The 22,661-nt window shown below is 38.1% G+C and overlaps 1 protein-coding gene across 1 annotated transcript in view; it reads left to right on the top strand.

Annotated features, from left to right (window-relative positions):
• The window catches only part of LOC148942090 (dynein regulatory complex subunit 2-like), a 199,076-nt gene that overhangs the window by 146,138 nt on the left and 30,277 nt on the right, over window positions 1-22,661 (top strand). The window lies entirely within an intron of this gene.

The raw sequence follows: 22,661 nt of genomic DNA on the forward strand, positions 1-22,661 counted from the left end.
ACTACTCCTGCATAGTTCGTGGGGAAAAGGCTGTACGCTGTATTGGTATCTGACGTATCGATATGGGCATATTGTTATTAAGTATTTTGGTATCGCCTGTATCTTAGACAAATTTTTAGTAGCTCATATAAAAGATACTGCTCATATATATATCCTTTCTTCCTATAAATTCCACCATCAGCAAGTTCCAAGTGCCACTAAAAAACGACATTTTGGGCGCCTTGTCTCAAGTGGAAAAGCTGGGGCTACTGGGCTGCCAAAACTTTTTAGACTGACGTTTAATGACCTCATTTGAAAGCTATTGCTCATAGCTACGTGATCTTTATCCATTCTACCATCCGTAAGTGATATATTACTGATGATATATTACTAAAGACAAACTGGCCTGTTTCTCTGAATTATACAGGATTATCTTAGTTTTGACAAGATTTTGGAAGAAACTAAATTTCAGCTGGGTGGGAGGGCAAACAGGGGTCTGTGGGGGGCAAACTGGGATCCAGAGGGGGCAGTTGCCGCCTACCCCATAACAAAATTCGCCCTGACAAAAAACAATTCTTTTGGTGCCACTTCTTAAATAGGTAGTGGAAACATTGCAAACAAAGAAACAATATATTAGAACCAATTCATCGAATTCATCTTACATCAATCTTTTATGTGATTACCTGAACTTTTAGTTACTACGTGCCGTGGTTTAGTCTTTACTGGGTTTTCAGGCATATCCGAGGAAACTAGCATAGGCCCCATTTATAATGAACTGTATCGGTCATTTATGTAACTCTTTTTCGATATCGTCTCAAACTGCATATACTTTCATCAAACAGTTCGTGGTAGCGAACTATAAGTAAGGAGCGACCTGGCTCAATAGTAACCAAAACTCTAAAAAACAAAATTTTGATACCAATAGATACATCAGAAGAATCGGATTTTTATGCTGATTTCAAATATACAAGTTTCATCAATTTGGTCTTACCCCATCAGTAACGTGCCTGAGAAAATTTGCCTTATTTTCGAAAAAAGGGGTAAACGACCCCTAAAAGTCATGAAACGTTAATGAAAATCACACCATCAGATTCAGCGTATCAGAGAACCCTACTATATAGGTTTCAAGCTCCTATCTGCAAAAATGTGGAATTATGTATTTTTTGCCAAAACAAGATCACGGATGCATGTTTATTTGTTAGTTGTTGTTTTTTTTTCCCAGGGGTGATCGTATCGATCCAGTAGTCCTAGAATATTGTGAGAGGGCACATTCGAACGGAAATTAAAAGTTCTAGTGCCCTTCAGAAGTGACCACAAAAATTGGGGGGCAACTTGGCCCCCTCCCACGGTCATGTTTTTCCGGAAGTCACCCAATCAAAATTTTGAGATAGCCATTTTGTTCAGCATAGTCGAAAATCTAATTAATATGTCTTTGAGGATGACTTAATCCCCTACTGTTCCCCGGGGAAGGACTGAAAGTTATAAACTTTGCCCATTGTTTACATATAGGTCTAGTATTGGTTAATGGGAAGTATACAGGCGTTTTCAGGAGGAATTTTTTTCTAGTGAAGGTTCGGGGTCGGAGTAGGGGTTACGGGGCAGGATCTTTCCATGTAGGACATTTCCTTGGGGGAAGGGACATTTCTATGAAGATTTCCCAGCATTATTTAAAAAACCATCAGAAATCAAATAAAAAAACAAGTTTTTTTCAAGAAAGTAAGCAGCAACAGTAGTAAGGGTATAATGCGTTGAAAACCTACAAAAAAAACTACATGGATATGCGTGTAGTTTAACCGGTACATTGACTTACCACGGGTCAGTCACCTATTACTACGAACGGTACATGCCTTACCAGACGGGTTTCTATGGTGACACTCATTTTTTGGGGTCAATCAGTGAGAGAGAGCGGCGGTCCCACTAAGTTGATTAATAGTTGGATTCAGATATAAGGATTAATTTTAATTGTAGTTCATATTAGTAGGAGAATTGAATTCAGAGGGAGAATAGTTTATTTGAGTGGATATTAGTGGAGAAAAAATGAGTGGTGCATTTACATTATTGGAGATTAATGATGGAACCGACAGCATCAGCAGCAACGATATACGAGTAGCCAATGTAGCTGTGGAAATAACCACTGGCTGTAGACTATGCCTTGAATGGGATAGTATGTATGCTAGATACGTGATATCATTAAGCAAGTTTAAGCAGGAGGAGCAACTATGTTTTGCTGGAAAAGTGAATATTCTCCATATAAATAAACTTCGATAAAAATTAGATGTCAGTGTTAATAATATTTCCGATAATATAATGCATCAGGAATTATTTTTTTTGTAATTGTACTGTATCCAAAAATTTCTAAATAGATCATTTTTCTTTATTCCTGTATTCGAAACGCATGCGCTTCCTGGAGTACAAAAAGAAATTATGATTAATATGAAGATGGTTGTGAGAGAGTTAGGACTCTAAAAAATGGATGGATTCGAGAAAAAGCGCATCATGAGGAATCTACTTCTTAAGGACAAATATTTGATTCTAGATGATAATTTTCTGGAGTTGTCTAATCAAAGGAAGATGCTTTCTCGGGGAATGCTTGTTGATATAATGAAAACTGACTCTCCAAAATTAAACTATTATATGAAGCTTCTACGTCGTGGTCCAAATGCATTTACACAATTTATTGATATATTGATCACGACACAGCAAAATGATATTGTGGATACGCTTTTAAACATTAGTTTTGAAATTTAGGACCTTTTTCGTGAGAAAGCTGATGCTCATGGATGATCTACTCCTCTCTCTCTCTCTCTCAGACAATTTTTATTGTTGCTAGGTCAGTTTCATTGTGGTAGTGAGAGTGTCAACACATGACAAAATGTTCCATACATGTCCGTTATGTATGTACACACTGGGCAGCTGGTCATCATCATGTGAGAATTGCAGAATGATTGATGATTATGATGAAAAGTGTAGATTAGGTAACCCGTGTAAATTGCCTAAAGGAAATGCTTTACAAGTTAAAGGCTTTAATTCCTGTCATGAGGATGTATGTGTCTCTAATCTTATAGACAACCTATGTTCCAATTGTCATTAAGATAAATGTAATCACTGGAAGAATACATATGCCGGTATGATTTGAAAGAATACTAACCGTGATTTTGGTTGTTTGCTACAAGATTGGTATCATCGTGGTTTTAGATTGTTCTGGGAGGAGGAACCGGGTCAACAATTCAACTGTTGGAACAACAAAAGAATATGGTTTCTACATCATCGTTGTGAAGACACTGGGTGTTATGATTATAAGCCCACTGATATTTATTTGGCTGTGACGGAATGTGATTCGACACTTGAGGACACTGTTTGTGAAATTTCTTCAAATACGAAAATTAAAACATGTGAATTCTATAGAATGAACAAGAATAGTATCATTGACAATACAAAGAGACATGACAAGAGTGAAAGCACACTCTATTGTAGAAAATGTGATCTTGACATTGCAGTACATCAGGATCAGTACACTGTGAATTCAGATAATCTGCCTGTACTCCTTTTAGTCGAAAAATACCTAGCAGCTGATTAAATAGAAGGAATAAAAAAGTCGCTTTATCATGTATATAAATAGGTTGTATTCATAAGCAATTTGACGTACATCTTTAGAGCATTTAATTCTTAGGACTCAAAAATCGATGTTAAATTCAAATTTAAGAATATTCTCCAAAATAAACTCGATCAATTGAGATAGGTTAGTATGGATGTCGATAAAATGGTTTTATTTGTAACCACGACATCTGAAAATGAAAAAGAGTAGTGCCTGACAGCCAAACGTCCTAGTCTTTAAATCATTTACTCTTTTTTAATTCTGAATAATGGGTTTCCCCCTGCTTTCAATAAAGTTGCTGATGTATGGAACGTAGAATTTATACGATTGGCCAAGAGGATAAAAAAATTCAAGAGTCTTTGCTGTTTGAAAGATGCAGATCCAATAACCGGTCTTCAAAGTCGATGGACTGCTATTAACAATGATTAGGATATTGTTAACACTTGAAATTTTTTTAATGAAGTTTGAAGGTATGCAATAGGACTTGAACTGGGACATGTATGGATCCATACTAAATACGTTGATGATTTGTTTTGTGTTCATGGTGCTAGGTCTAGTAGAACACTGCCGTGGGCGTGATTTCCCAATAGGTTTCAAATTGACTCAGTGATATTAACGTGATACTCTCGGTCAGAGCATCGGCAAATGTACACTCTAAACGGACAGTCTCAATTAGTGACATAGTCCTAGTTTGAGTCCATATACAATCCGTAACTATAGACAAATGTACTATTGAGCATACCAATGCGAGTATACCGAAGATATACATTTGGGTCATGAGATAGATATGACATGGTCAACCTGTACAGGGTTCTATGGGATTTTTTATCAAATGATAGAGCACACATTAGACTGACATTCAATTTACACACGAGGCTAGATAGACCAAAAAAATTAAAATCATGGGGGGATTCAGTCCAGGATCCAACGGCACTGCCACTCTTTACAAAGGCCAAAGCCAATTTTGATTGGATTTCTCCATTGATAAATGATGAATCGCTATAGCTACGAGAGCCGGTGGCAATGTGACGTTGATTGGTGATCGTATGGGGGACAAGAATTTTAATGGTGTTGCCATTGGCTCTTAGCTTTTCCACTGCCAATGCAACCGAGCCCATAACTTGTTGTTTTCAGACGTGGAGAATTGCCAATCTGATAATAAAATTTGCATCGGGTGCTGCAGGAAGTGTTTTTCTCAAAATAAAATTCGATGGGTCCATTTGTAGCTTCAGGTAAATCTGGACATTGGGGGGTAACCATTAAGATGCATTGAGTACCTCCGGGCCTAATTGGAAGTCCGGATGATATCTTTAGGTGACTGTTGTATTCAACTTTCCGACAGCCCCAGCGTCTGTCTGATATTCATAGCCCAATAATTGGCACATCATCTCCTTATATGCCTATGGCGTCATCATAATAAATTATATGTAGCTTGCATATTTTGATAAATTATTGCTACTGCTCACCAATATTCCATTAATAAATACATTAATTTGTTTGAATAGGTTGTGTAGAATACAGTTTTCATAGGAGAGACCATCGCCGGCATTTGGAGTTGTATTATCTGACTTTTTCTTCACCACAACATTTAAATCAATAAATGTTGAAAGTGTATATTGTCAGAGAGGGGTTGTTGAGGGTGATCCTGTTCATAGTATCAATACTTGACACGAACAGAAATATTTCTAGTATTGACTAGATTCGATTGGAAATTGACTGACGTATTTGCCTAATTGTGAGGTATATAAGTCGTCCTAAGAGAAGAAATCCTTCTTTTATCTACCAATCACCTTCTTCTGCTTATTCTCCTGCTTATAGCCCTTCCGTGTTTTATTCCTCAAAGTCCTTGTTGATGTCCTTTGCTTCCTGCTTAGGTCGAGACTGATGAGTGAATGACGCGACCTCATCCTTTTCAATCCCTTCCCATTTTTTCGAAATTTTAGTTGCTCACCAACGGCCCTTGCTGAAGATCTAATTTTTTCTTTAACACTCCTCTTGAAATTCTTGCCCGACCCCCATTCCTGTAGTTTGAAAGCAGCAAAATTTGATGCAGCAGGTACAAAATATTTTATGGCAAGAGGTAGTGCATAACGAAATAGCCTAGCGAACCAGCTACCAAGACCATAGCCAGACATTGTAGTACGCCCCGTGTAGTAGTCCGATCCATTTCCTATTGGACGTGGACTCAAACCACCAACATAGCACTCGATATCGGGACAGACAAATGAAATTCTCATATTGCCTATTTTAGGTGATTGTACTGCCGCTGACAATGGGTTGAAAATGACATATAATCACTGCTAAGTCTTTTGTTATTACTAGAGGATCACCCAATTCACTTCTTAGTGTTAATTGACAGAGTTCCAAATATGAATTGTTTACAAGAACTTACTGACAATGCTTTATATTATCGTGATGAACATGTTCATGAGTTTTTTTTCGTTCAAGAGCACATAAGAGAGGGAGATTTTAATTACCGACTCTCGACGTTTCCACAAAGGATGCATAGAGAAATATACAAGAGTCCGAGGCAAAACCAGGTGGATAATCAGCAAAAATAACTTGATTCATCCCGTAAACGGTGCCAGCATTTTTCCCATTGATCATATTCTGTTTAAAGCCAAGAACATCTATCAGATTATCATTGAGAATAATTATTTCAGTGTCAAGAGGTGTGCTAATGTAAATCCTATCATATTCCAATTAATAATTAAAATGGAATTTACCATTCCTACGATAAGAGATTTTTCTATTGATTCTGCGACAAAAATCCTCTATTTTATCGCATTCAATGTAGTTCAGTTGGACATGTGTATATTCGCTAAATTTAATTGCTTCCACCCAATCTGAGTCAACACAGTTCATCCCTTTCACAGTTCAGTCGAGGGGTCTAGCTCTTATATCATACACACGATCCTTTCTCAGGATGTCATAGGTATTTTTGAGAATACAGTCGAAAAGAGCCACTTCATATCCACCGTCAAATTTGATGGCGGTGGAGAGTTTTGTCAAAAAATCACTTGTCGTATTCAAGTCATTGTAGAGAGGATCGGAAACGTTGGACATGAAAGTTACATAGAAATCATGTTGCATTGTCAATATCTTCAACACCGATCCAAGAATCAAAATCAGAGTTGTATCCTAGCTACTAAACAAGTTACTGTTTCATACTCTTTTAAGTATGTCCCTTTAATATATTTTAACTTTGGTAGATTTCAATGGAGTTTTTAACTTTTTGCAATTAAGAGTTATAAAAGCAGCCGAGAATATTTCTATTTTGTTTATCACGTAGACGATAATGTATTTGCTTAGTGTCTGGGAATAGCGCCTCCTTAAAAAGTTCGGTGGACCACAAGTAATTCTCCTTTTAGAGAACATCAGTTGTTCTATTAATTCAAACGTCAATACAAACATAGGTTTTATATTTAATCCCCTTGAAAGCCAACATATTGCACTACTGCTTAAGGAAGGTGTCGACTACTGTGAGTTGACTACAAACACACAAACACACAAAATCCCAAGGCTTCGTATATGTCGTATACATAGTTTGTACATGAAAATGCAGTTTAAAAAAAAAAAGTGATACTAATTGCCCTCCAATTTTTTGTTTACTATAAAGGGCACTATAACTTTTAATTTCCGTTCGAATGAGCCCTCTCGCAACATTCTAGGACCACTGGGTCGATATGATCACCCCTGGGAAAAAGAAAAACAAATAAACACGCATCCTTGACCTTTCGTCTGACAAAACACACAACATTCCACATTTTTTGGCAGATATGAGCTTGAAAACTTTACAGTACGGTTCTCTGATACATTGAATCTGATGGTGTGATTTCCATTAAGATTCTATGACTTATAGGGGGTATTTCGCCTTTTCAAACAGTTCGTGGTAACGAACTGTAAGTAAGGAGCGACTCGGCTCAAAAGTATGCAAAACTCTAAAAACCGAAATTGATACCAATAGATACATCAATAGAATCAGAATTTTATGCTGATTTCAAATATATAAGCTTCATCAAGTTTAATCTTACCCGTCAAAAGTTACGCGCCTGAAAAGATTTGCTTTGTTTTCGAAAAAAGGGGGAAATACCCCCTAAAAGTCATAGAACTTTAATGAGAATCACATCAGATTCGGCATATTGGAGAACCCTATTATAGAAGTTTCAAGCTCCTATCTGCAAAAATGTGGAATTTTGTATTTTTTGCCAGAAGAAAGATCACGGATGCGTGTTTATTTTTTTTTTTTATTATTATTTCCCCAGGGGTGATCGTATCGATCCAGTAGTCCTAGAATATCGTGATAGGGCTCATATGAACGGAAATTAAAAGTTCTAGTGCCCTTTTTAAGTGACCAAAAAATTGGAGGGCAACTTGCTCCCGTCCCGCGCTCATTATTTTCCCAAAGTCACCCAATCAAAATTTTAAGATAACCATTTTGTTCAGCATTGTCGAAAATCTAATAATTATGTCTTTAAGGATGACTTAATCCTCCACAGTTCCCGGGAGAAGGGCTGCAAATTATGAACTTTGTCCATTGTTTACATATAGTATTGGTAAATGGGAAGTATACAGACGTTTCAGGAGGGATTTTTTTCTGGCGGGAGGGGGGGGGTCGGAGGAGTATCTTTCCATTGAGGATGTTCCCGTGGGGGGAGGGACATTTTTATGAAGGGGCGCCGGATTTCCCAATAATATTTAAAAAACGATCGGAAATTAAATTAAAAAAAAACAAGTTTTTTTAACTGAAAGTAAGAAGCGACATTAAAACTTAAAACGAACAGAAATTATTCCGTATATGAAAGGGGCTGTTCCCTCCTCAAAACCTCGCTTTTTACGCTAAAGTTTGACTAAAGAGCGAGGCGTTGAGGAGGGGACAGCCCCTTTCATATACGGAATAATTTCTGTTCGTTTTAAGTTTTAATGTCGCTCCTTACTTTCAGTTTACTTCCAAAAACTTGTTTTTTTTATTTAATTTCGAAATAAGGCAAATTTTCTCAGGCTCGTATCTTTTGTTGGGTGGAAATAAACTTCACGAAACTTATATATTTAAAATATCCGATTCATTTGATATATCTATTGATATCAAAATTCCGTTACTATTTCAGTTACTATTGAGCAGTTTGTTACCACGAAATGTCTGAAAACCTTGGAAGTATAAAACGATATCATCATTGTAATAATTATGGTCCAAAACCCTTAACTGGAGGTTTGCAGGAACACCTCCCGTGTGTTCCTTCTCCAAGCCCCCTTAATAAGCACGCAATTGAGGTACAAAAACCAATATATTAAATCAATTCCTAATTGTTTTTTTTTCCATCATGGTTTTGACCCCTTCTATATGATCATTTTCAGATAATTTCACTGTTTTTATAAATGTGACGTACTCATTTTTTAAAACATGTCCCGGGAAGGTATTTTGTCAAGCATTTTGGTTCAAAAGGGAATATAGGTCATCCGGTTCATGGTTTGAAACGACATTCTTAATAGATCACTAAATCCATACCCCAATGCAAGGCGTAATTACGTTAAAATCCGGTGTGTGTGGGGGGGGGGGGTAAAATCTGGAGCCAATTTTCCCAAATCGAATGAAAATGACAGAGAAAACTGAAAAAACGAGCCATATAGCAATAAAAAAGGTAAAGATGTACTAAAAAAAGCAGACCTGTTTTGGTGGATGATTGAATTATGCAGGTTTATCTTAGTTTAGTAAACATTTTTGAAGAAACTAAATTTCACCTTGGGAAGGTGGAGACTGGGGTCTTGCGGAAAACTTTGGTCTGGAAGAGGCAGTTGCAGCAGAAGTGGGGGTGCCAGTCCCGTACCCACACCAAATATGGGCATAGAGTCATTAGGGAGAACACGATGTTAATGGGGTCAATGACCTCTTAGAAGGGCCTTATTGACTCCGAACGGGGCACCAAATATGGGCATAGAGTCATTAGGGAGAACACGTTGTTAATGGGGTCAATGACCTCTTAGAATGGCCATAATGACTCCGAACAGGGCCCCATATATGGGCATAGAGTCATTAGGGAGAACACGTGGTTAATAAGGTCAATGACCTCTTTTTCCAATGTGTCAGCAACAACAACATCGACCTTGACATTCGCTGAGAGCGTGCACTTACAACAACAACAACATCGACCTTGGAGCACCTGTGCTGTCGACCTCAATTCACCTATCGTGAATCAATAATTCCCCCTAGAAACAACAAATTAATTCCCATTTCTTGACAGATCAATCAACCACTGACATCATCTGTCAGACTTTTAAAATTTTCACCTAGAAACGATTCTCCAGGAATAGATCCAAGTCATTAATGTCTTTGCCTCGGAAACAACTCTTTTGGTCGAACTCCCAAGGATATTAATAGCCAAAGGCCAGGGAAACAATTTTCCAAGAAACATCTTAGCGATGAATTGTTTTAGCGCGGGAATCAGGTTTTTTATTAATTTGAAATGCATTAGCGCAGAGATGCCAAAAACAAAAGGAACACGCTGAAATTACGTTTGGGGATTATTTGGGCGAAACTATTTTAGACAGGTTATGGAATTATTTCGGCGAAACAGTTAGAGACATTTTAAAAGATGATTTTTGAAGAGATTTTTAGAAGAGAATTTAATGGTGAAACTCTGTGGTCGTTATAATACACAAGTTTCATTTGAACAGTGTTGTGAGGTCCTCAAACCCAACCCAAAGGGTTCCAATCCTCCTACCCCAACCCCGAAGGACGCCCCCGGTACTCGAAGGCCCCCCAAGCTCCCAAAGGGCCACCGGCGCCCCCAAAGGCCCACCCAGACCCCCAAAGGCCATCTCCGGGCCCCCAAAGGCCCATCGAGCTCCCAAAGGACCAACGGGGTCCCAAAGGCCCTCCACCGGTCCCCAAATGTCCCCCAGGCCCCCACCTGCCCCCCGGACCCCCAAAGGCCCTCCCTGTGCCCCAAAAGCCCTCCCTGTGCCCCAAAGGCCCTCCCCGGGCCCCCAAAGGTCCCCCGGACCAGAGAAGCGCCGCCGGGATGCGCCGTGGGCCAGAAAAGCGCCGCAGGATGTGCCGCGGGGATGCGCCGCGGGTCAGGAAAGCGTCGCAGGGGATGCGCCGCAGGAAAGTGCCGCAGGATGCGCCGCAGGGATGCGCCGCAAAAAAAAAGTAAACTAAAAAGTAAAAATTTCGAAATGTTATCCCCCAAACGCCCTCCACCGACCCCCACAGGCCCGCCCCGGGGCCTCAAAGGTCCCCCGGACTCCCCAAGGGCCAACCGGCCCCCAAGGGTCCCCCGGGCCCCCAAAGGTCCTCCCCCGGTCCCCAAAGGTCCACTGGGCTTCCAAAGGCACTCCCACCGGTTCCCAAAGGTCCCCGGACCCCCCAACGCCCACCCAGGGCCCCAAAGACCCTCCCCCGGTCCCCATACAAGCCCCCAAAAACGTACACACACACAAAAACTTACACAAACACAAAAAATGAAACACACAAACGAACAATAAAGCACACAAACACGAAATAAAAAACAAACACTAAAAAAAATACACACACACACAAAAAAACATACACACACACACACACACAAACACTTAAACAATAAGAAGAAAAAAAAAAATAACACAATACATAAAAAAAACACAAAAACATGCACAATCCCACACACAAAAATTACACACACACGCACACACGCTAACAAACACACACACACTACAAAACACACACAGACAAAGAATCATACAAACAAAAACAAAAATAAAAACACTCAAAAAAAAATAAAAACACACACAAAATCGTACACAAACACACACACACGAAAAAATACACACACACGCAAAAACATACACACACACACACAAACTTACACACACACACACAAAAACTAACACAAGCATACGAAAACTTATATTCACACAAAAAATTATACACACACACACAAAAAAAAAAAGAACACACAAAAAAACTTACACACACACACACACACACAAACATAAAAAAACACAAAAAAAAATAACAACAAAATACAAAATATAATACACACAAAAAATTACACACACACACACAAAAAATAAGAAACACACGAATAAAATAACAAGAACACAAAAACTAAGAATCAAACAAAAACTTACACACACACACAAAAACTTACAAACACGCACAAAAACTTACACATACACACAAAAACTCACACACACACACATGAAAACTTACACACACACGCCAAAACTTACACACACACACACGCCAAAACTACACACACACAAACACAAACACTTACACACACACACACACACAAACAAAACATCAATAAAAATAAAAAAATAAATAACAAACAAAAAAAAAATATCAAAAATAAATACACACACACACACACACACAAAACTTACACACACACACACACGAAAACATACACACACACGCCAAAACTTACACACACACAAAAACTTACACACACACACACACACACACATACACACAAAACTTACACATGAACACAAAAAAAACTCACACACACGCACAAAAACTTACACACACACACACACACACAAACTTACACACACACACACGAAAACTCACACACACACGCCAAAACTTACACACACCCAAAAAATTAGACACACACACACACACACACACAAAAACTTACACATGAACACAAAAAACTCACACACACACGCACAAAAACTTACACACACACACACACACAAAACGTCCACACACACATACCAAAACATACACACACACACGCCAACACATACGCACACACAAACAAATACACACACACACACACACACAAAAACTTACTCAATCCAACGAAAAAAAAAAAGCTCTCAACATATAAAAAGACCAAAAACTAATACACACACACACACACACAAAAAATACACACACAAACAACATAAAAATAAAAAAAAAAAGAAAACACATAAAAGAAAAACCAAACAAAAACACACACACACACACACAGAGACAAACACACACACACACACAAGACACACACACACACACGCTATGACACACACACAAAAACTTGCACACACACACACATACACAAACTTACACACACACACACACACACACACACAAACTTACACACACAAACACACACAAACTTACACACACACAAAAACTTACACTCACACACAAAGCAGACACACAAAACTTACACGCACACACAAAAACTTACCCACACGCAAAACTTACATGCACACAAGAACTTGCATGCAGCACACACACACGCAAAGACTTACACACACGCACAAAACTTACACACACACAAAAAGCTTACACACACAAAACTTACACACACACACACACACACACACACAAAAACTTACACATGCACACGAAAACTTACATGCACACAAAACACACACACACACAAGACTTACACACACACACGTCAAAACTTACACACACAAAACGGACACACAAAAACTAACACACACACACACACAAAAACTTACACCCACACGCAAAAACTTACATGCACACAAAAACTTACATGCACACAAACGCACACACACACACTAAGACTTACACACACACACAAAAACTTACACACACACAAAAAAACTTACTCACACACAGAAAACTTCGCACACACACACACACACACACACACACACACACACAAAACTTACACATGCACACGAAAACTTACATGCACATAAAAACACATGCACACAAAACTTACACACACGCACAAATCTTACACGCACACACAAAAACTTACACACACACACACGAAAACTTACACACACACACGAAGACTTACACACACACACACAAAACTTACACACACACATGAAGCACACACACACACGAAAACTTACACACACACGCCAAAACTTACACACACACAAAACTTACACATGCACACAGAAAACTTACATGCACACAAAAACTTACATGCACACAAAAACATACACGCACAAAAAAAAACACACACACACAAAAAACAAAAACACAAACAATCTATATAATAAACAAACACGACTACAAATACACACACACAAACAAATACACACACACACACACACACAAAAACAAAAAAAAGAACACGACAACAAAAAAGACAAAACAAACATACATGCACACAAAAAAAAACATACACACAAACACAAAACTCACACACACACACACCGAAAACTTACACACACACACGCAAAACTTACACACACAAAAAAACAAAAATACAAAAAAAAACAAATAAAAAAAAACAAAATAAAAAAAGCAAAAAAAAAAAAAAAACAAAAAAACGCAAAAACAAATACAAACACACACACACACAAAACATACAACCACCAAAACGAAAAATCAAACAAACAAGAACGAACAAACAAAAAAACAAACAAACACAAAAAAAAAAAAACAAAAACACAAACACACAAACAAAAACACACACACACACAAAAACATACACACACACACACAAAAAAAAAAAAAAACACAAACACACACAAAAAAATACAAAAAACAAAAAAAGAAAAGAAAAAAAAAAAAAAACAAGCACACACAAAAACATAAACACACATTCTAAAAATAACAATAAATCAAAATTATAAATGCACACAAAAACTTACACACACAAAAAAACTAAAACACACGCACAAAGACATACACACACACACAAAAACTTACACACACACACAAACTTACACACACACAAACACACACACAAAAACATACACAAGCACAAAAAAAAAAAAAATAAAACACAAACTTACACACACACACACAAACACACACGAAAACATACACAAACACGACTTCAAAAATTACACACACAAAAGCTAAGACACAAAAAAACTGACACACACACACACACAAAAACTAACACACACACTCAAAAACTTACATTCACACAAAAACTAACAACCACACAAAAAATAACACACACAAAAACTTACACACACGCACAAAAACTAACACACACACACAAACACATACACACACACACTAAAACTTACTCTCTCACACTAAAACTAACACACACACACCCCAAAACTCACACACACACAAAAACTTACACACTGACCATATCACAGTTACATTGTCTTAATTTTTCAAATTTCATTTTGAATTTCTGTCGTGAAATGCAAGAGTTGGAATATTTCGGTAGTGACTTGTTGTGCTTTACCTTCTCACAGTTACATTCTGTTGATTTTTCGAAGTTCATTTTGAATTTCTGTCATGAAATGCACGAGTTGGAAAATTGGGGTCTTAGTCCACCAGCCCGAATGGTGGAAATCCAATAGCTCAGTATTGGGGTCCCAGTCCACCAGCCTGAACGGTGGAAATTCACTAGCTCAGAATTGGGGTCTTAGTCCACCAGCCTGAATGGTGGAAATCCACTAGCTCAATATTGGGGTCTCAGCCCACCAGTCTGAATGGTGGAAATTCACTGTTTAAGTTAGGTTAGTTTAACTTATCATGAGCCCTCATGATAAGTTAACCTAACCTTTTCCGGCGAGTATGGTTAGGTTAGGCTAGATTAAGTTAGGGTAGGTTAAGTTATGTTAGGTGATCCCTTGTAAGCTTCACCGAGGTTAGCTTTGTTTCGGTGAGAGAATGGCAAAAAGTGAGGTTTCTTATTATGTGAGGTTAGATTAAATTAGGTTGTCTCAAGTGATGGTCTGGAAGGGTTGCCTGCGTATGCGCGCCTAACCTAACCTAATTTAATCTAACCTAACCTAACCTAATCATATACCTAACTTTTTGCCTGTCTCTCACCTAACCTAAGCTAACCTAAGTGAAGCGTACATGGGCTAACCTAACCTAACTTAACCTAACCTAACTTAATCTAGCCTAACCTAACCAAACTCGCCGCAAAAGTTTAGGTTAAATTATAATGAGCTCTACTGATAATTTAACATAACCTAACTTAAACAGTGAATTTCCACCCTTCAGACTGGTGGACTGAGACCCCAATAGTGAGCTAGTGGATTTCCACCATTCAGACTTGTTGACTAAGACCCCAATTATGAGCTAGTGAATTTGCACCGTTCAGGCTGGTAGACTGTGACCCCAATAGTGAGCTATTGGATTTCCACCATTCGTGCTGGTGGAATAAGATCCCAATTTTCCAACTCTTGCATTTCATGACAGAAATTCAAAATGAACTTCGAAAAATCAAGAGAATGTAACTGTGAGAATGTAAAGCTACAGAAGTCACTACTGAAATATTCAAACTCCTGCATTACACTAAAGAAATTAAAAAAGAAATATGAAAAATTAATACACTTTAAATGTGATATGTTAAGTTTGTGTAATTTTTTGTGTGTGTGTTAGTTTTGGCGTGTGTGTGTGTAAGTTTTCGTGTGTGTGAGTAAGTTTTCGTGTGTGTGTGTGTAAGTGTTTTTGTGTGTGTGTAAGTTTTTGTGTGTGTGTGTTAGTTTTAGTGTGTGCATGTTATTTTTTGTGTGCATGTATATTTTTGAGTGTGTGTGTTAGTTTTTGTGTGTGTGTGTGTAAGTGTTTGTTTGTCTAATATTTTTTTTGTTTAATTTTTTTCGTGTGTGTGTAAGTTTTTATGTGTGTGTGTGTGTGTGTAGTTTTGTGTGCATGTAAGTTTTCGTGTGCATGTGTAAGTGTGTGTGTGTATGTGTGTGTGTGTAAGTTTTTGTGTGTGTGTAAGTTTTTGTGAGTTTTTGTCATTTTTTTTGTGTGTGTCTGTTTTTGTGTGGATGTAAGTTTTTTTTTTCTTTTAAGTTTTTGATTGTGGGTGTCTTTTTTTGTGTGTGTGTGTGTAAGTTTTTGTGTGTGTTTGCTTTTTTGTGTGTGTGTAAGTTTTTGTGTGTGTGTGTGTGTTTGTGTTTTTTTGTTTGTTTTTTGTGTGTGTGTGTGTAAGTTTTTGTGTGTGTGTGTGTGTTTAAGTTTTTTTGTGTTTAAGTTTTGGCGTGTGGGTGTAAGTTTTCGTGTGTGTGTGTGTAAGTTTGTGTGTGTGTTTGTGTTTTTGAGTTTTTGTTCGTGTGTGTGTGAGTTTTTGTTGTGTTAATGTGTAAGTTTTTTTGGTGTGTGTGTGTGTGTGTAAGTTTTTGTGTGTGTGTAAGTTTTGACGTGTGTTTGTTAGTTTTTATGTGTGTGTGTGTTTTAGTTTTGTGTGTGTGTGTGTGTGTGTGTGTGTTTATGTTTTTGTGTTCTTTTATGTTTTTTTGTGATTGTAAGTTTTCGTGTGCATGTGTAAGTTTTTGTGTGTGTGTGTGTGTTAGTTTTTGTTTGTGTGTAAGTTTTTTCGTGTGTGTGTGAGTTTTTGTGTGTGTGTGTGTGTGTAAGTTTTGTGTGTGTGTGTGTAAGTTTTTGTTTGAGTGTTAGTTTTTGTGTGTATGTTAGATTTTTTGTGCATGTTAGTTTTCGATTGATTGTTTAAGTTTTTTTGTGCGTTTGTGGGTGTAAGTTTTTGTGTGTGTTTTATTGTTTGAGTGTGTGTGTATTTTATAGTGTGTTTTTGTAATTTTTAAGGTGTGTGTGTATTTTTTAGTGTGTGTGTGTTTAATTTTTAGTGTGTGTGTGTAAGTTTTCGTGTGTGTGTGTGTAAGTTTTGTGTGTGCGTGTAAGATTTTGTGCGTGTGTGTTAGTTTTTGTGTGCTTTTAAGTTTTTATGTGCTTTTTAGTTTTATTTTTCATGTGTTTGTTTTTTGTTTTTGTTTTTAGGTTTTTTTTTGTTTTTGGGTGTGTGAGTTATTGTTAGTACAACTGTTTTAGTTTTTGCTAGTGTGTGTTAGTTTTCGTGCGTTTGTGTAATTTTGAGTGTGTGTGTGTAAGTTTTTGTGTGCATGTAAGTTTTCGTGTGTTTATGTAAATTTTTGCGTGTGGGTGTAAGTGTTTATGTGTGTGTGTGTGTGTAAGTTTTTGTGTGTCTAAGCTTTTTTGTGTGTTTGTTTTGGCGTGTGTGTGTGTAAGTTTTCTTGTGTGTGTGTGTAAGTTTTTGTATGCTTGTTAGTGTGTGGAGGCTTTGCTAAGTTTTTGTGTGTGTGTGTGTGTGTGTGTAAGTTTTTGTGTGTGTGTAAGTTTTTTGTGTTGTTGTAAGTTTTTGTGTGTGTGTGTAATTTTTTGAGCGTGTTCGTTATGATTTTCGTTAAGGTAATTTTTTGTGTGCATGTAAATCTTGCTTGTGTGTGTAAGTTTTTGTGTGTGCGTGTAAGTTTTTGTGTGTCTAATCTTTTGTGTGTGAGTGTAAGTTTTTTGTGTGTGTTTGTAAGTTTGTGTGTGTTTGTGTGTGTGTGTAAGTTTTTGTGTGCATGTAAGTTTTTGTGTGCATGTAAATCTTTGCGTGTGGGTGTAAGTTTTTGTGTGTGTGTGTTTATGTGTTAGTTTGTGTGTGTGTAAGCTTTTGTATATGTTTGTTTTGTCGTGTGTGTGTGTAATTTTTCGTGTGTGTGTGTAATTTTTTGTGTGCTTGTAAGTTTTAGGGCTCTTGCTATAGTTTTTGTGTGTGTGTGTGTGTGTGTGTAAGTTTTTGTGTGTGTGTAAGTTTTTTTTTTGTGGGTGTAATTTTTTTTTTGTGTGTTTATTTTTTTGTGCGTATGTGTAATTTTTTTAGTGAATGTAAGTTTTTGTGTGCATGTAAATTTTGCGTGTGGGTGTATTTTTTTGTGTGTGAGTGTAATTTTTTGTGTGTCTCAGATTTTGTGTGTGTGTGTAAGTTTGTGTGTGTTTTTGTCTGTGTGTTAGTGTGTGTGTGTGTGTGTGTGTGTTTTAGTTTTTGTGTGCATGTAAGTTTTTTGTGTGTGTGTAAGTTTGTGTATGTGTGTGTGTGTGTGTTAGTTTTTGTGTGTGTAAGTTTTGGCGTGTGTGTGTAAGTTTTCGTGTGTGTGGGTGTAAGTTTTGTGTGTGTGTGTGTGTGTTAGTTTTTTTGTGTGTGTGTTTGTGTGTGTGTAAGTTTTTGTGTGTGTGTAAGTTTTTGTGTGTGTGTGTGAGTTTTAGTGTGTTTGTCTGTTTAATTTTTTTTTTTGTTTGGGTGTGGGTGTGTAATTTTTTGTGTGCATGTAAGTATTTGTTTAAATGTAAGTTTTGGTGTGCATGTGTAAGTTTTTGTGTGTGTGTGTGTGTGTAAGTTTTTGTGTGTGTAAGTTTTGGAGTGGGTGTGTGTATGTTTTAGTGTGTGTGTGTGTAAGTTATGTGTGTGTGTGTGTGTGTGTGTAAGTTTTTGTTCGTGTGTGTGTGAGTTTTTTTTGTGTTCATGTGTAAGTTTTTGTGTTTGTGTGTGTGTGTGTCAGTTTTTGTGTGTGTGTAAGTTTTGGCGTGTGTGTGTTAGTTTTCGTGTGTTTGTGTGTGTAATTTTTGGGTTTGTGTGTGTGTGTGTCAGTTTTTGTGCGTGTGTGTGTGAGTTTTTTTTGTGTTGTTTTGTTAGTTTTTTTGTGTGTGTGTGTGTGTGTGTTTTTGTTTTTGTGGGTGTTTTTGTTTTTGCGTGTTTTTGTGAGTTTTCGTGTGTTTTGGTGTGTAATTTTTTTGTTTTTGTGTGTGTGTGTTAGTTTTATTGAGAATGGAAGTTTTTTATTGAATATAATTTAAAGTGTTCTTTTTTATTTTTTTGTGTGTGTGTGTGTGTGTGTGTTATTTTTTTTGTGTGTGTGTGTGTAAGTTTTGGAGTGTGTGTGTGTAAGTTTTGGAGTATGTGTGTAAGTTTTCATGTGTGTGTGTGTGTAAGTTTTTGCGTGTATGTGTAAGTTTTTGTTGGTGTTTGTAAGTTTTTTTGTGTGTGTAAGATTTTTTGTGCATGTAAGTTTTCGTGTGGATGTTAGTTTTTGGGTGTGGGTCTTAGTTTTTGTGGGTGTGTGTGTTTTTTTTTTTGTGTCTAATATTTTGTTTTTGTTTTTTTTTTTTTTTTTTGTGTGTGTGTTTTTGTTTGTGTTTTTTTTGGTGTGTGTGTAAGTTTTTTTCTGGTGTGTGTGTGTGTAATTTTTTGTGTTCTTTCATTTTTGTGAGATATTTTCGTAGTTTTTGTGTGTGTGTGTGTGTGTGTGTAAGTTTTTGTGTGTGTGTGTATTAGTTGGCGTGTGTGTGTAATATTTCGTGTGTGTGTGTGTGTAAGTGTGCGTGTTTGTGTATAAGTTTTTGTGTGTGTGTTTTATTTTTTGTTTTTGTTTTATTTTTTTTTTGTGTGTTTATTTTTTGTGTGTGTGTGTGTTTTTGTGTGTGTGTTTGTTTTGTTTGTGTGTGTGTTTAAGTTTTTGTTTGCATGTAAGTTAGTGTGCTCATTTATGTGTTCATATTCTTGTTTTAGTTTGTGTGTGTGTGTGTGTAAGTTTTTGTGTGTGTGTAAGAGTTTGCGTGTGTGTGTATGTTTTCGTGTGTGTGTGTAATCTTTTGTGTGTGTGTGTAAGTTTTTGTGCGTGTGTGTAAGTTTTTGTGCGTGTGTGTATGTTTGTGTGTGCTTGTTTGGGGCCGGGGGGAGGGCGTTGGGGGCACTGGGAGGGGTTTGGGGGGTCGGGGGACCTTTGGGTACGGGGGGAGTGCCTTTGGGAGCCCTGTGGACCTTTGGGGTCCGGGGGAGGACCTTGGGGGGCCCGGTGGACCGTTGGGGGCCGGTTGGCCGTTTGGGGTTCCGGGGGACCTTTGTGGACCGGGGGAGGGCCTTGGGGGGTCTGAGGAGGGCGTTTGGGGGATAACATTTCGAAATTTTTACTTTTTAGTTTACTTTTTTTTTTGCGGCGCATCCCTGCGGCACATCCTGCGGCGCTGTCCAGTAGTGCATCCCTGCGATGTATCCCCTGTAGTGCGGGTCTTCAGCATGGTGCAGTTCGGCAAGACATCGTGCGGTGCTTTCCGGGCCCACGGCACATCCCGGTGGTACAGCTCGTGTCCAAGGGACTGTTGGGGGCCGGGGGATAGCCTTTGGGGGCCCAGGGAGGACCGGGCGAGCCTCCGGAGGATAGGTCGGTATCCGGGGGGCAGTTGAGGGCCTGGGGGACATTTGGGGACCGGTGGAGGGCCTTTGGGACCCCGTTGGTCCTTTGGGAGCTCGATGGGCCTTTGGGGGGCACGGGGATGGCCTTTGGGGGTCTGGGTGGGCCTTTGGGGGCGCCGGTGGCCCTTTGGGAGCTTGGGTGGCCTTTGAGGACCGGGGGCTTCCTTCGGGGTTGGGGTAGGAGGATTGGAACCCTTTGGGTTGGGTTAGAGGACCTCACAACACTGTTCAAATGAAACTTGTGTATTATATCGACCACAGAGTTTCACCATTAAATTCTCTTCTAAAATCTCTTCAAAAATCATCTTTTAAAATGTCTCTTACTCTTTCGCCGAAATAGTTCCATAACCTGTCTAAAACAGTTTTGCCCAAATAATCCCCAAACGTAATTCAGCGTGTTCCTTTTGTTTTTGGCATCTCTGCGCTAATGCATTTCAAATTAATAAAAAACCTGATTCCCGCGCTAAAACAATTCATCGCTAAGATGTTTCATGGAGAATTGTTTCCATGGCCATTGGTTATTAATATCCTTTGGAGTTCGACCAAAAGAGTTGTTTCCGAGGCAAAGACATTAATGACTTGGATCTATTCCTGGAGAATCGTTTCTATGTGAAAATTTTTAAAGTCTGACAGATGATGTCATTGGTTGATTGATCTGTCAAGAAAGGGGAATTAATTTGTTGTTTCTAAGGGGAATCATTGATTCACGATAGTTGAATTGAGGTCGATAGCACAGGTGTTCCAAGGTCGATGTTGTTGTTGTTGTAAGTGCACGCTCTCAGCGAATGTCAAGGTCGATGTTGTTGTTGTTGACACACTTGGAAAAAGAGGTCATTGACCCCATTAACCACGTGTTCTCCCTAATGACTCTATGCCCATATATGGGGCCCTGTTCGGAGTCATTATGGCCATTCTAAGAGGTCATTGACCCCATTAACCTCGTATTCTCCCTAATGACTCTATGTCCATATATGGTGCCCCGTTCGGAGTCAATAAGGCCCTTCTAAGAGGTCATTGACCCCATTAACATCGTGTTCTCCCTAATGACTCTATGCCCATATTTGGTGTGGGTACGGGACTGGCACCCCCACTTCTACTAGTTGCTCCCTCTGTACCATAGGAAATTTACGCTCCTGATTACAACCCTTTGCTACTTAATGGTTGGAGAAGCGTAGGGATATGGTTCTCGAACCACTCAAAGTTGTATATTAAAAGAAGGATTACTTATTGTTATACTTCCTTATTCAAATTATTTAATTGACAATTCCGTTGTAATATTCTCTCCATACGCAAGATTTTGCATCCAAAGAGGAAAAAAAATGAGAACAGTTCTGTAGGAAAAATTCAGGGAATTCTTCCCAAAACTTTTGAAATAAAAACAAACTTTAGTTTATAATACCCTTTATTGTGCATACACAAGAAATAATCTTTTCTGAAATTTCTATTCATTTGTAAGTAATGAATGGCTTTTCTATTTAAGAAAGACAAATGAAAACAGTTCTGTAGGAGAATTCAGGTAATTCTTCCCAAAATTTTGAAATAAAAACAAACTTAATTTATAATACCATTTATCGTACCTACACAAGAAATGATGTTTTTTGAAATTTCGATTCATTTGTAAGTAATGCATGGTTTTTGTATTAAGGGACAGGTCCACATAACTCCCCAAGCCTAAGGGCCCATTTTTCCCACAAGCATGTCGATATGTAAAACTGTCCGCTTCGTTAACCTTTGGTGTCAAAGCTACTCCCCTGGAGCTACTTTCTTATGTGCTAATAAATTTAATTTTTTAAACAAAGAATTAATGGTCTATTTCTTCATAAAAAAAAATATAAAAAGAAACGACACTATTTTTCCCTATATTGGAGGTGATTAGAAACTATATAAAAAAAAGTTTTGAACTGAAAATAGGGAGCAATATTAAGACTTAAAACGAACAGAAGTTATTAGTAGAATGCATCTATGTAATTCTATGGAAGCTAATGGAAAACATTTCTATGGAAGCTCTACACCTTTTCAAAGAGAGTGAGTACCCCCTCACATGGCCTTCCATTTCTACGGGACGTATAGGAATTACCACGCTATTTGCCGACGGCCATAGGACCATGCTATTCCACGGGACCTCTACACCTTTTCAAAGAGAGTGAGTATCCTCTCACACCTAAGTTCTGTTATGGGGGGGTTTGTTGATGAGC

This window comes from Artemia sp. Qi Xiang Cuo, chromosome 17, assembly GCF_049724085.1.
Source record: "Artemia sp. Qi Xiang Cuo chromosome 17, ASM4972408v1, whole genome shotgun sequence".
NCBI classification, from domain to species: Eukaryota; Metazoa; Arthropoda; class Branchiopoda; order Anostraca; family Artemiidae; genus Artemia; species Artemia sp. Qi Xiang Cuo.